This window comes from Aethalodelphis obliquidens, unplaced genomic scaffold (genome assembly GCF_003676395.1).
Source record: "Aethalodelphis obliquidens isolate GAN/ISIS:26980383/991018 unplaced genomic scaffold, ASM367639v1 scaffold2, whole genome shotgun sequence".
In the NCBI taxonomy this organism is placed as follows: Eukaryota; Metazoa; Chordata; class Mammalia; order Artiodactyla; family Delphinidae; genus Aethalodelphis; species Aethalodelphis obliquidens.
Window position 1 is genome coordinate 46,039,181 of NW_020837946.1, and position 13,030 is coordinate 46,052,210.

Below are 13,030 nucleotides of genomic sequence, written 5' to 3' on the forward strand. Positions count from 1 at the left end.
TCTGAGTCCTCTTAGAAAAGAATAGTGAAAATACAAATGTATATTTAACAAAGAGATATAAAAATAAAAAATATTTTGAATGGAAAATTATTATCCAAAAACCCAGCTGATATTACAATAAAGGAGAAAATGAGATGGTAGCTGGTGTCCTATACTTTGAAATTCTGGGCAGGATCACATTCTCTAATCAGCAAGGATTTCTGAGGGCAGAATCTATCAAGGGATTAACTCCCTAAATCTAAAACAATAGAAATGGGGATATAAGGATAATCCTCTCTGAGGCAAACTTTCCTTAGCATTCCTAATCAATAAGAGGTGATTTACGGTATAAGTAACTACCCCTCAAACACAGTGAATAAAAAGTAGTAAATTAATATGTGTATGTTGGTAGTAGAGACTGGAATAAAACTTACCTATCCATATAAGCAATCTTTCTGGGAGGTTCAGAATGAAAGTATGTGCTGTGAGAAGATAGACTTTTCATGCAATTGCCAGTGTCTGTCCTGGCAGTATAGGTAAGCCAGTGGTTGGAAATAATTTTCTTCTGTGGGCCTATCAAATTATTCAATGCGGTAATCTTAGAGTCACTGAGTCCTACTTTGGTTAAGGAAGGATAGTCTATCCTAGGGAATTGAGGGCTTGCTGCTATATCAACTTGAAGGAAATAAAGACCCCACTTTCCTGGTTTACACCGTGCTATATTGATACACATGGGCATCATACATTATATCGTCATCAATATAGTACCAATAATAATACTTAAGATAGACACTTCTATAAAAATGAGAATTAAAATAACACTAAAAGTAATAAAACTAGTTAAAATATTGTAGATGGGATTAATAGTACTAGTAATATAAATCAGAAGAATGATTAAGAATAATAGTATTACAAAATAATTAAAAGGACTGGAAAACTAAAAGCCTAAAACCGGTTTTAAATCTAGAAAATAAATAAAGCAAAGCAATTAAAGTCTAGATTAAAGGATAAAAGTTGTTGAAAGTATAAACTTCAAGTCTGGACATTCGAATGCAGAAGCAAGCAGGTAGAAACTATAGAAATTAAGATTACTCCCTTCCATTGTTATCTGAGATTGGATTTTCTTTGAAGGGAGTCTCCAGGCGGATTTCCTAAAGAAAGAGTATTTACTGAAACTCAGGTGAGCTCAGCAGTGGTTAATCTCCCTCAGGAACAGGACTGTGAATTTATTCTCAGCATTTTTGCTTCTCCTTTCCATGGCCTCTTCTCTGTTTGTGTTCACCCAACCAAGGGTGAAAAGGAACACAGGACACCAGGGGGACTGAGGGTATGGGGTCCAGGGTTACATAACATAATAATATATATATGGTCAATATAACACATCTTTAAGGGAAGAAGGTAAGGGGGTAGGGAGTATATTATTTATCTCTTCCTAAATTATGCTTGATAACAAACTATCCCGAAATCTACAGGGTTTTTATGAAGAAAGGATTTATTTTCAGTCCCCTTTGTGGGTCATCTTTATTGTGATCCAGTTTTACAGAGTAACCTTTATGTGGGACATGCACATCATCTGGCAGGAAAATGAAAAATATAGAATCATAAAACTCATGAACTTCTCATAAAGCTCATAAAAATCTGAAATGTTATTTGAATTGTGTGAGAGTTGGAAAGACAAAATTAACAGAGTATGGTGAGAAATGAAAAGGAGTGTTTAGTATTAGGTGGGTACTTGGAACATCTAATGATTAGATGCAAAGAACTTTAAGATACGATGGCACATAGTCAAGTTGTTGGTGAGAAAATCTTTTTATCCAAATAATTTAGACTTAGAGTTGTACACAATAGATAGGCAAACTAGTAATAAAACCTCAAAAAGGAGCTCACGCAAGCCTCAGGGAGAGAAAACCTGAGTCCACAGAGCCCTTAAGTGACAGCATCAGGTTGTCTTACCTTAACAATAGTTTACGTCAATTTCCCACATTCTCTTCAGCACAAGAATACCCAAGTGTGTGTAAATTACCTGGAAATAAAATGGTAAAAAGTCTTCACTGATGTCAAGTGCAACTTAAATATGAAATCAATGATCTTTGAGAAAATAATTTCAGCTCAGTTGTGGCTCTTTCAAATAGGGTTCTTTACATAGTAAGAAAAAGAGATTTCTTAAATGACCTTAGGGGAAAAAAAGGGTTTATTACAAGGGTATATGTTCTTGAGTACTTAGAAAAACTTGAACTAGGCCTGGGAAGGACTGTTACTGTAGAGCTCAGGCATCACTTTCTCATCACTCATCTCATCTCTCAGTCTTGCTCTTGCTTTCATTCTTTCCCTGTTTCTCTCTCAGAGGTTACACGCCCTCTTTCATTCATCCCTTTCACCATTCACTCTCAACTAGCTTTCTCCACATAATCATCTGGTGCACACCATTTTGGATGTCAGCACTTCCTCTATCTTGGCTTTTTAGTTAAGAGCCTGGCACTGTATACTTTTATCTATAGCTCTTAGTACAAGTTTCCAAAAAGGAAATCTGATTTGCTGAGCTTACCGCTACCTTAGTAGAGCCTGCAGATTGGCCAAAAAACTAATCAATGTCCACTCCAGTCCAAAAACAAGCAACTTTCCTCAACAATCTGAACAAGAAGGGAACATTGAATGTGCTTGAGTTGCAACAGGTAATAGGGGGTATAATTATGCAGCAAAGTTCTTGAACTAGGCCTGGGGAAGTACTGCTTTTAACTTTGTTAAAAATAAAGTTTCAACACACAGCAAAGTTTTGTTGTGGTATGAAATCCAGAACATGGGTGAGAAAGAAACATGGAAGAGTATTTAAGTATCTGTGCTCTGAAGTCAGACTACATGATTTGAATCAGAGCTCCACAAACTATACCTAACCTTCTTAAACCCATGAAATGGTGAAATGGTCATGCAGAGAGGGCTTTCTTCACAAGTTGGCTGTGAGAATTAAATGAGGTAATTTATGTGCCAGACACCTAGGAATTATTCAATAAATAGTAAAAACACACAAGAAGGAAATTTACCCTGTAATAGGAAAGGACCTTTGTATTCTGTTGCAAGGTAATCACTAAAGGGATGTTGCCTATAAGCTTAAATTATACATAATGGCCCATCTCTGGGAACCCTGCCTCCCAGGTAATGAGCATTAAACTAAAATACTTTTGTTTAGCTCACAAGAAAACATCCTGACTAGGCCCACCTGTGAATGACTGCAGAGAGGAAGAAATTAACACAGCTTCTCCAGAGGCTGATGGGAACCAGGAAAGGTTTGACTTTTCTCCCTCACCTTTAGTATAAAAGAAGCCTGAATTCTAACTCAGGCAAGATGGTTCATTGGTACAGGAGTCCACCATCTTCTCGGCCTGCCGGCTTTCTGAATAAAGTCGCTATTCCTTGCCCCAACAGCCCATCTCTTCATTTATTGGCCTGTCCTGAGGCGAGCAGTATGAGCCTGGACTCGGTAACAACCCCTTCCCCAGAGGTCAAAGGAAGGACGCAAGAAAAGTTGAAGACATGAAGACAATCAGAGATGGAAAAAACAAGAGACTGATGGATTTTCTGATCAAATGACTTCAGCCGTCATGGCAAAGAAGATTCCGCCATCTTACGAAATCGCTAGTGATCTTAGCCTTATATGGCCATAATTCCATTACTGAAATACTAAGGGTTAACTTCAGCGATAGTGACCTAGAGCAGAGCAAAGTGAGTGATGCCTTTAAATATTTACATATCATGTAAAATAATAATTATGATATAAACAACAGCAATATACATGATAGTTAACATTTATTGAAGGTTTGTTATGTGTGGAGGACTAAGTGCTTTATATGTCTATTTATATGTATATATATTATATGTATTAATCCATTTACTACTTATATCAAACTTAGGAACTTTAATCATTATTTTAGGGAAAAAGAAACTGGGGCACAGAGAGTTTAAATAATTGACCAAAATTGCAAAGCTAGTAAGTAGCTGAGGCAGGGTTTACAGCCTGACATTCTGCAACAGGCAATACATTGCATTGCCTCTCTAATCAAAGGAATTTAAATAGCCCTCAGGTGTTTTTCACAAATATATTGACAACATGGATGAAATAATTTGAAGAAGAAATAAACTGCAAAAAAAAAAAAGGTTCACTTTATTAAGTAACTACATGATGACAAATATATTTTAAAAATATATAGATCTGGGGGAAAAAAGTGTTCTTTTTTTTTAACTGATTACAAAGAATCCTGGAAAGTAAAAGAAATCGTTATGCAAAAATAGTAATTCTGAAATCTTAGTGTAAGCTGATTCCTTTGTCTGTTTCCTTCATAATTGAAAAGGCTTTTGAATAATTTGGCGAAATTAGCCTAAAAAGAGTTGGAGTGACCTAAACAGGAAGCCTGGCTATTCCCAGCTGTGGGTGATCTCTGAGACCGGCTCTGAGGCTCCTCTTTGCTCCAACAGACGGGAGCGACATTGAGCTGGATAAAAGTCAAATTCTTACCTCGCCCTTTCACTGCTGGCAGGATCAGATTGCATTTCTTTTATTATTCTTCACTCCCCAGTTTCCTGATCTGTTTAAAAGAAGAAGTAGAAAAGATAAATCGTCTCTTCAATGCCTGGAAAGGAAAACAAAATGACCTCAACTCCGCTTTGAAAAAATCTTTCCAAGAACTTTCTTCAGAGATTTTACTCGTGAGTACTTGGCAATATACTTTTTAGCCCATGAGAAGTAACTTTTATTTCTTTTCCTTGGCGGGGGGCGGGGGGAACCAGGGTGTTGAGAGGCAAAGACTTGTAGGGGAGGACCATCTTCTGTAACTCTACAATGAAAATCGACCCTTCTCTGTAAACAAACTCATTGCAATGCTAAACTAAATTCTCAGCATTTTCCATTTAGTTTTAAGCAAATATATATGCAGTATAGGATTATGCTTTTAAGACCATGAACATAAAAAGTTGGTGAGATGTAGCCTTGTTTATAATTTTCAGCTTGTAGTGGCAGTTCTTTACTAATTGTGTCTTTAATTGGAGTTTTCTGAAGATTTTTTTTAACCTTTAAACATTATTTAGTAACATATAAAGAAATATCATAAAGAGACTGTCTGGCAGCCTTATGTTTAAAGAAACTTCTTTCATTGCCATTAATTGGTGATATTTAAAATAAGGTATAAACATTAGAATCCTTGTAGTCTAAATATTTCTTGCCAGCATTAACTAATCTCTCTAAGAAAATATTTTACAAGTCTCCAAAAACAAACGCTCATATTCTAAATATACTAAAATAAGAATAGATAGGATTGCAGTATATATAGTACAATTACATAAATTAAAGCAATAGATTACATACCTATATGATGTACTGTCATATTCTTGTTGCTTATAAAATGATATTAAATTTAGCTTCTGGTAGTAAAGAAAGCACATAGTATAGAAGTACACAACCACAGAACAATAATGAAACAAAAAAAATTAATTATGGAAAGCACTCATTTGTATGAGTATTAATGGAAAAATGAGGGTCAAGAGCAGTGCTGTGCAAAAAAAAAGGAAAAGATAAGTAACAGCCACACTGTGACTCAGTGCTCTGGAAATTAGTCACAAAATGACTTTGTATAATTGTGATAACATTAAATACAAAGGGCAGAACCCAAGCAGGAAACATACAGCCCAGAGAGTCATATTTTATTCTGTGTAAAAGCATAGTATTTACGTCAGAGGTGAAAAATTGTGTCAATTTTGAGATATTGAAAAGTTTTTTAACCTTTCATAAAACATTTTTAGGATTATTTTATACTCATCATTCTAGTGCATGATTATTTCAAGACATATAATCTATATTTTATCTAATACTTAAACTGAAGGGTGAATAATCTCTGAAAATGTATTGGAGTATGAAATTTTAATTTGGGGCCTATGGGTTAATAAAATGGTATAAAATATCCTTAGGGATCAACAGAGTTGGAAAACTATTAATGTAAATACAGATAATTAACATTACAGATGTAAAACTTTAAAATATTTACTTTTAACAATTTGAATGGTTATATTGGGAAGCCAAATTTATCTTCTTCAGGTAACTATACAATCTTATTAGAGAGCTTTAATGGCATACATACTACTATTTGGTTCCGTTCTCTATTAGGTATGCTGACTTGTACAAGTTTTGTTTTCTGTTTTTAAAGGTACAGTCTGATATCTTTAAGCATTTCTTTTATCTCCAATGACTAGATCAAAACCTCTTTGGGAAATGTGGTCCTGTTCAAATGGGTTATGCCATCAGGTAGTGCTTGCTGGTCTGATTGGTTGTCCATAACTCTAGGCTTCATTTGCTTATTGATTGTACAATTATTTTGCCTAGAATCTTCTACTATAAACAGTATTGCTAAATTTAAAAATAATAATCTATGAAATAGAAAATTGTTTTTGTATTAAACTATAGTTTTCATAACACTAACATTCCTTCCTAAGAATTAATTTCCTGATCTTAGTTATCTACATCATTCAAATTCAAAACATAATTGAGGGACTTCCCAGTTGGTGCACTGGTTAAGAATCTGCCTGCCAATGCAAAGGACATGGGTTCCAGCCCTGGTCTGGGAAAATCCCACATGCCGTGGTGCAACTAAGCCTGTGCACCACAACTACTGAGCCTGCGCTCTAGAGCCTGCGAGCCACAACTACTGAGTCTGAGTGCCACAACTACTGAGCCCACTGCCTAGAGCTGGTACTCCACAACAAGAGAAGCCACCACAATGAGAAGCCTGCGTACCACAACGAAGAGTAGCCCCACGCTCGCTGCAACTGGAGAGGGCCCGCGCACAGCAACAAAAACCCAACGGAGCCAAGAATAGATAAATAAAGTTATAAGAAAAAGAAAACCATTCAATGATAATGATAATTGGACAGATGACAAACTACTAGAGGAAAAAAGCCAAGCTGAAAAGGTTTTGTTTATTCCCAGAACACCTAGCAATCTAACCAAATAGTAGATATGCTATAGATTCTTTAGGAATTGTTGGCTTACTAAATTCACTGTCACAAACTTTTAATACAGATTTCAACTGAATCAAACATCTCTACTTAATAGAAGAAAAAAAAGTAAAACATCCTTGCCAAAAAAAAAGGGAGGGTGGGACAGGAGAGAAAATATGAAAAGGAAAGGGAAGTACTCAGAATAGGGTTTTCAAAAAAATCTTGTTTATTGGTATAAATTAAATAAGTAGAATAATATTGATTAAAATTAGTTAATTATATAAATTTATTTTTGATATGTAGACATGATCTAAAAATTGTATTACAGTCCAACTCATCTATTCTCAATAAAGGCTGTCTTTAGCCACCCTTTTCTTGTTTACCATCTAAAACATGTAACTCAGGAAACTTAATTTGCAGAGCTGTCTTTTTTAAAACAAAAATACTTTTAAAAAAAAGTATTTATTTATTTGGCGGCACCAGGTCTTAGTTGTGGCACGCAGGATCTTTGTTGTGCCGTGCAGGATCCTTAGTTGCAGCACGCAGGATCTAGTTCTCTGACCAGGGATCGAACCCGGGCCCCCTGCATTGGGAGCACAGAGTCTTACCACCAGGGAAGTCCCAAAACAAAAATACTTTTAAATGCATTATTTTTTTATAGAAATATGCCAATACTATAATTATTTGATTGTTACCATCTGCATTTGGAGAAATCTGAATTCAAAACATGGAGTGAGTATTGAAGTCCTTGTTTCTGGATATTAAATCTCAGCAAAATGAAGAAAGGATGCAACTCTCTTATTCCAGAGAGTTCTCATTATGCTAGACCTCCTCTCTTGGGTCTCTGAGATCCTCAGTGACTGCTTTCTTGGTGTGATGTATTATCTCTAGGAGCCCAGTCTTCCCATTACCCTTCTCTCCCTGTCTTCACTTCAAGTGGCAGGTGCTGTGTAGAACCAGAGCCTAGGATTCAGCTACCAATAGGATGAGGGCACCCTAGTCATTTCCACTTCTTTTCAAAAGCAATAAAAAAAAGCACTGGATGCATGTCAAATCTGCTATGTTCATCTCTCTTCAGGCCTTCCTTTGTGATTCTATGCTCTTTCTTAGTTGGAACAACCATATTTTTAAATTATTTTAAAAACAAGAGGTCCATGATCCATACTAGGAGTCCCAGTGCTGCAATATTTCTGTCTCACCTGCTCCACCTGATAGACCACAGGTGCCTGGGGAGACACAGACTTACTGCAAGAAATTCCTCAATCAAAATGTGATGGTAGCATTCTCTCTAGACTGAATAAATATTACATGTTGTTGATTAGGCTATTTCAACATCAGGAATGTAAAAGTATCCATCAATACAGCACTGATACACTGTGGTGTTTTTATTACCAAGCATAGAGTGCCATTGACCCCCTTCAACTGTACCACACCCTCAATGCCACAACCACCCTGCTGCCAACCTCATTCTGTCTCTCCAATTCATGTTTCTTACCAACATCTATCCCATCCTTGAATCCTGTAATAATCCTGTAATCTAAACATCACCTCATTCCTTACTTCACAAGGCTTAGAAATGGAGTAAATCTCATAAATTGGGTGAGTCTCCAGAATAGTAGTGTTTGTTGCAAAATATTGGTAATATTCTTAAAGTTCTTTTAGGAATAAACTTCAAAGTATCCCAGGAAATGAATCAAAATGATTATATCAAAATATCAAACACCTACTCACTCTTCTATGTGCAACCAATTTCAAATATATGTGACAATAAAATGAATGAACTTCTGATTCATGCTACATGAATGATTTTGAAAACATTATTCTAAGTGAAATAAGCCACACACACAAAAAAACAAATAGTATATAATTTCACTTACATGGGATATCTACAATAGGCAAATTCATAGAAAAAGAAAGTAGAATAGAGGTTACCAGAGTCTGGAGGAAGGGATGAATGGTGAGTTATTGCTTAATGGATACAAAGTTTCTGTTTGGGTTAATGAAAAATTTTGGAAATAGATGGTGGTGATGATTGCACAAAAATATAAATGTAATTAATGCCACTGAGCTGTACACTTAAAAATAGTTAAAATTGCAAATTTCATGGTATATCTATTTTACCACAATCAAAAATAGTAAAAGAAAAATATTAATATTTTTAGTTTTTTTCTGTTTCAATTTACGTAGTTTCTATCATTATATCTTCAAATTTACGTATCTTTTCTTCTATGTCCAATGTGTTTATAATCCCATCTAGTGTATTTTTCATCTCAAATAATGTTTTCATCTCTAGAAACTCAGTTTGAGTCTCTATCTTCTTTCTCTATTTAACACACTCAATATTTTCTCTAGATTCTTGAACATATGAGTGCAGTTTAAACTTTAGTTTAAATTTTAGTTTAAAATTTAGTTAAATTTTAGTTTAGTTTATGAATGCAGTTAAAATTTTAGTTTGTTAATTCTATTTTCTGTGTCATTTCTGTGTCATTTGGATTCTTCTCATTATGTTATATTTTACTGTTTTTTGCAGACCTTATAATTTTTATCTGAATGCCTGATATTATGAATCTTACCTTCTTAAGTGCTGAATATGTTGTATTCCTGTAAATAATATTGAGCTCTGTTCTGAGTTGCAGTTTAATTACTTGGAAACAATTTTGTATTTTGTTATCTCACTGTCAAGCTTTGTTAGACAGAATCAGAGAAATGTTTATTCTATGGTTAATTTTTTTCCCAGTACTGAGAAAAAAACTTTCTGACTACTCTGCTTAATGCACCATGAATGGAGGTTTTTGCAATTTAGGGACAAGAAAATATTCACAGCTTTACATGTGTTCTAAGTGTTATTCCCCTCTAGCCCTTTCTTTACCCAAACTTGGGTACTTTTCTCTTGTATATGTACTGATCAGTATTAGGCTGAAGACTTGAGGGCCATCTGAAGATTTCTGGATCTCTCTTTCTCTATAGCTCTCTACTCTGTTACTTAACCGTGCATACTCTAGCTACCCTGGCCTCTGCAGACAATGTGCTTTCTCCTAAACTCAGGGAGACCACTGGGCAATTCCAGAACCTCCTCTTCCTGAATTTCAATGTGGAAATTCCCTTCAGTCAGTGTGCTGGAGCAAATCAGAATGTAGGGCTGAACTCTTGTTTCCCATCCTTACGGGATCACTGCTCTTCACTGACCAGTATTTAGTTAGCGGAAAACCATCATTTAATACATTTTGACTATTTTATTTTTTTAAGTTGTTTCAGGTGGGAGGATAAATCCAATGTTAATCCATTGTGGCTGGAAGTAGAAGGGCTATTTTTCTTTAAATTTTTATTTTGTATTGGCGTATAGTTGATTTACAGTGTTGTATTAGTATCAGGTGTACAGCAAAGTGAATCAGTTACACATATACATATATCTATTCTTTTTCAGTTTCTTTTCTCATATAGGTTATTACAGAGGACTGAGTAGAGTTCCTTGTGCTATACAGTAGGTCCTTGTTAATTATCTATTTTATATAGAGTAATGTGTATATGTAATCCCAAACTCCTAATTTATCCCTCCCTACAACCTTTCCCCTTTGGTAACCATAAATTTGTTTTCTAAGTCTGTAAGTCTGTTTCTGTTTTGTAAATAAGTTCATTTGTATCTCTTTTTTAGATTCCACATATAAGTGATATCATATGATATTTGTCTTTCTTTGTCTGACTTATTTCACTTGGTATGTTAATCTCTAGGCCCATCCATGTTGCTGCAAATGGCATTAATTCATTCTTTTTTAATGCTGAGTAATATTCCATTATATATGTGTACCACATCTTCTTTATCCATTCATCTGTCAATGGACATTTAGGTTGCTTCCATGTCTTGGCTATTGTAAATAGTACCGCAATGATCATTAGGGTGCATGCATCTTTTTGAATTATGGTTTTCTCTGAATATATGCCCAGGAGTGGGACTGCTGGATCATACGGTAGCTCTATTTTTACTTTTCTAAGGAACCTCCATACTGTTCTCCATAGTGGCTGTACCAATTTATATTCCCACCAACAGTGTAGGTTTCCTTTTCTCCACACCCCCTCCAGCATTTATTGTTTGTAGATTTTTTTTGATGGCCATTCTGACTGGTGTGAGGTGATACCTCATTGTAACTTTGATTTTTATTTCTGTAATAATTAGCAATGTTGAGCATTTTTTCATGTGCTTTTTGGCCATCTGCATGTCTTCTTTGGAGAAATGTCTATTTAGATTTTCCACCCATTTTTTTGATTGGGTTATTTGTGTTTTTTTGATATTGAGCTGTATGAGCTGTTTGTATATTTTGGAGATTAATCCCTTCTCAGTCATATCGTTTGCAAATATTTTCTCCCATTCTGTGGGTTATCTTTTTGTTTTGTTTATGGTTTCCTTTGCTGTGCAGTGGAAGGGCTACTTTTTAAAATCATATTTTAATGATATCCTAAAAAATAATAAACATAAATAGAATGAGAAATTTTAAGGGCATATAAACTGTAATTCGTTCATTGGCCTGGGTAAGATAAATACATTTTTTGCCTGCTATATCTCAGAAACTATGTTTCATGAGTAAATATATTTACATGATTGTACAATGAAAAACTTAAATTCACTATTTCTAAAAAATAATTATTTCAGATAAGCAGTTTGTTTCATTATGATTTTCTGATAACGGTAGTTGTTTGGGTGGCTAATATTTTACTCTCTTCTATTTTAGATGACAAATTCATTCTACAAGCTTAAAACCAATCAAGTTGTCACTTGTTCAACAGGCATTTCCAAAACTCTGAGTGCTGACTGTTATTTACCTAAAGCCTCCAGAGTTTTGCAATGAATTAAAGATTGCCTTTACTGATAGTTTCCTATCACAATTTCTCATAATTATCTTTCCTCCCCTGATTCCTGGATACTTCTACATATTGGAAGCTGTGAAAGTTCATTGACAGCACAAATTAAAACTTTCTCTTTTTATGAAAGATGTTTCAGGTGTTTCCTGCTTAATTATATATACCAATTGATATAAACAGATAATCCCAAATGACAAATATTGTAAACAAAAATTATATTTAGCATTAGAATTTGTTTTTATAATTACGTAAGAGTGTGTACATTATTGAAGTTTCTATGCATCTTATTTGAGTTCTGTGGTTTTAGTCTCCTTTAGCATAGTTACTCTGTCTATGAGGAAAGGAAAACAGGTACACAGTAAAGAAATCATTATGGTATCTACATCCTGGCACCAATGCAGGTTTATAAAAAAATTATGAGATAAGCAATTTACCTTAAAAACACTCAGGCCCTCCTTTCAGTGCCAATAATTTTTTTCAAGTTTCAGATTTCCCAGGATTAACCTCTTTTTGTATGTTTTTCTCTTAAGGAATTGCTGGAGAATGTTCCAGGGGAAGAAAAGTGTTTAACTAGGGAGAATTTAGATTAGCCTCAATTAACATGGCAAAAGAGAGTTGTTGTTTTTTTTGTTTTTCTATTTGTGGTAAACTCTGGATGAAACTCCTTTAAAGCCATTTGCATTTATTAGTTATATCCCTAAAGAAAGGAAAAGGTTCCTTAGGTAACAGTGTTTGCCCTATCATTACTATGTCAACATTGCTCTCCCAACCACCACCTGCATTCCACATTACCATCTCCTTATTCAGAGGCCAAAGAGATACAAGTGACCATCTATCCTTCCTAACAGGTACTGGAAGCCTCTTCTGAAAGGATATGAGTAAATGGGCATTCATGGATGGTCCTCAAAAACATGTGAAAAAATATCTGAGCCATGCATTTGCTCTTTAGAAGGGAATGTATAGTTTTCCTCAGATCTCTCAGGAGCTTACATATCACCATGAAAATATATCTGAGACATGATTAAATATCCAAGGAAAACAATATATAGCACTGGGATCAAAAAAGAGTGTCAAGTAATAATATATCTTGAAGAAGGCAAGATAAAGATTTCAAAGGCAGATAAACTCGACATAGGAGGGATAAGGGTGGGGTAGAGATGGATAAGTTATCCTATGTATAAGAAATCTTGGAGAAAAGATCTTTTCTGAGAAGGCTTGG

At 34.8% G+C, this 13,030-nt stretch overlaps 1 protein-coding gene and 1 long non-coding RNA gene across 6 annotated transcripts in view; one reads left to right on the forward strand and one right to left on the reverse strand.

Moving 5' to 3' along the window:
• Positions 1 to 1,911: 1,911 nt before the first annotated feature.
• On the reverse strand, positions 1,912 to 5,566 carry LOC113630625 (uncharacterized). Its single transcript, XR_003437049.1, has 3 exons — positions 5,333 to 5,566; positions 4,487 to 4,556; positions 1,912 to 2,002 (listed from the first exon to the last, which is right to left on the reverse strand). It is a non-coding gene; the product is annotated as an uncharacterized LOC113630625 (long non-coding RNA).
• The window catches only part of TFPI (tissue factor pathway inhibitor), a 69,809-nt gene continuing 61,211 nt past the window's right edge, over positions 4,433 to 13,030 (forward strand). For 2 of the 5 annotated variants that reach the window (XM_027126219.1, XM_027126229.1), the window contains exon 1: positions 4,433 to 4,677. The gene's annotated coding sequence lies outside the window, so the exon portion shown is untranslated. The remainder of the gene's footprint in view (positions 4,678 to 13,030) is intronic. The other 3 variants (XM_027126211.1, XM_027126237.1, XM_027126247.1) reach the window with 2 other exon arrangements.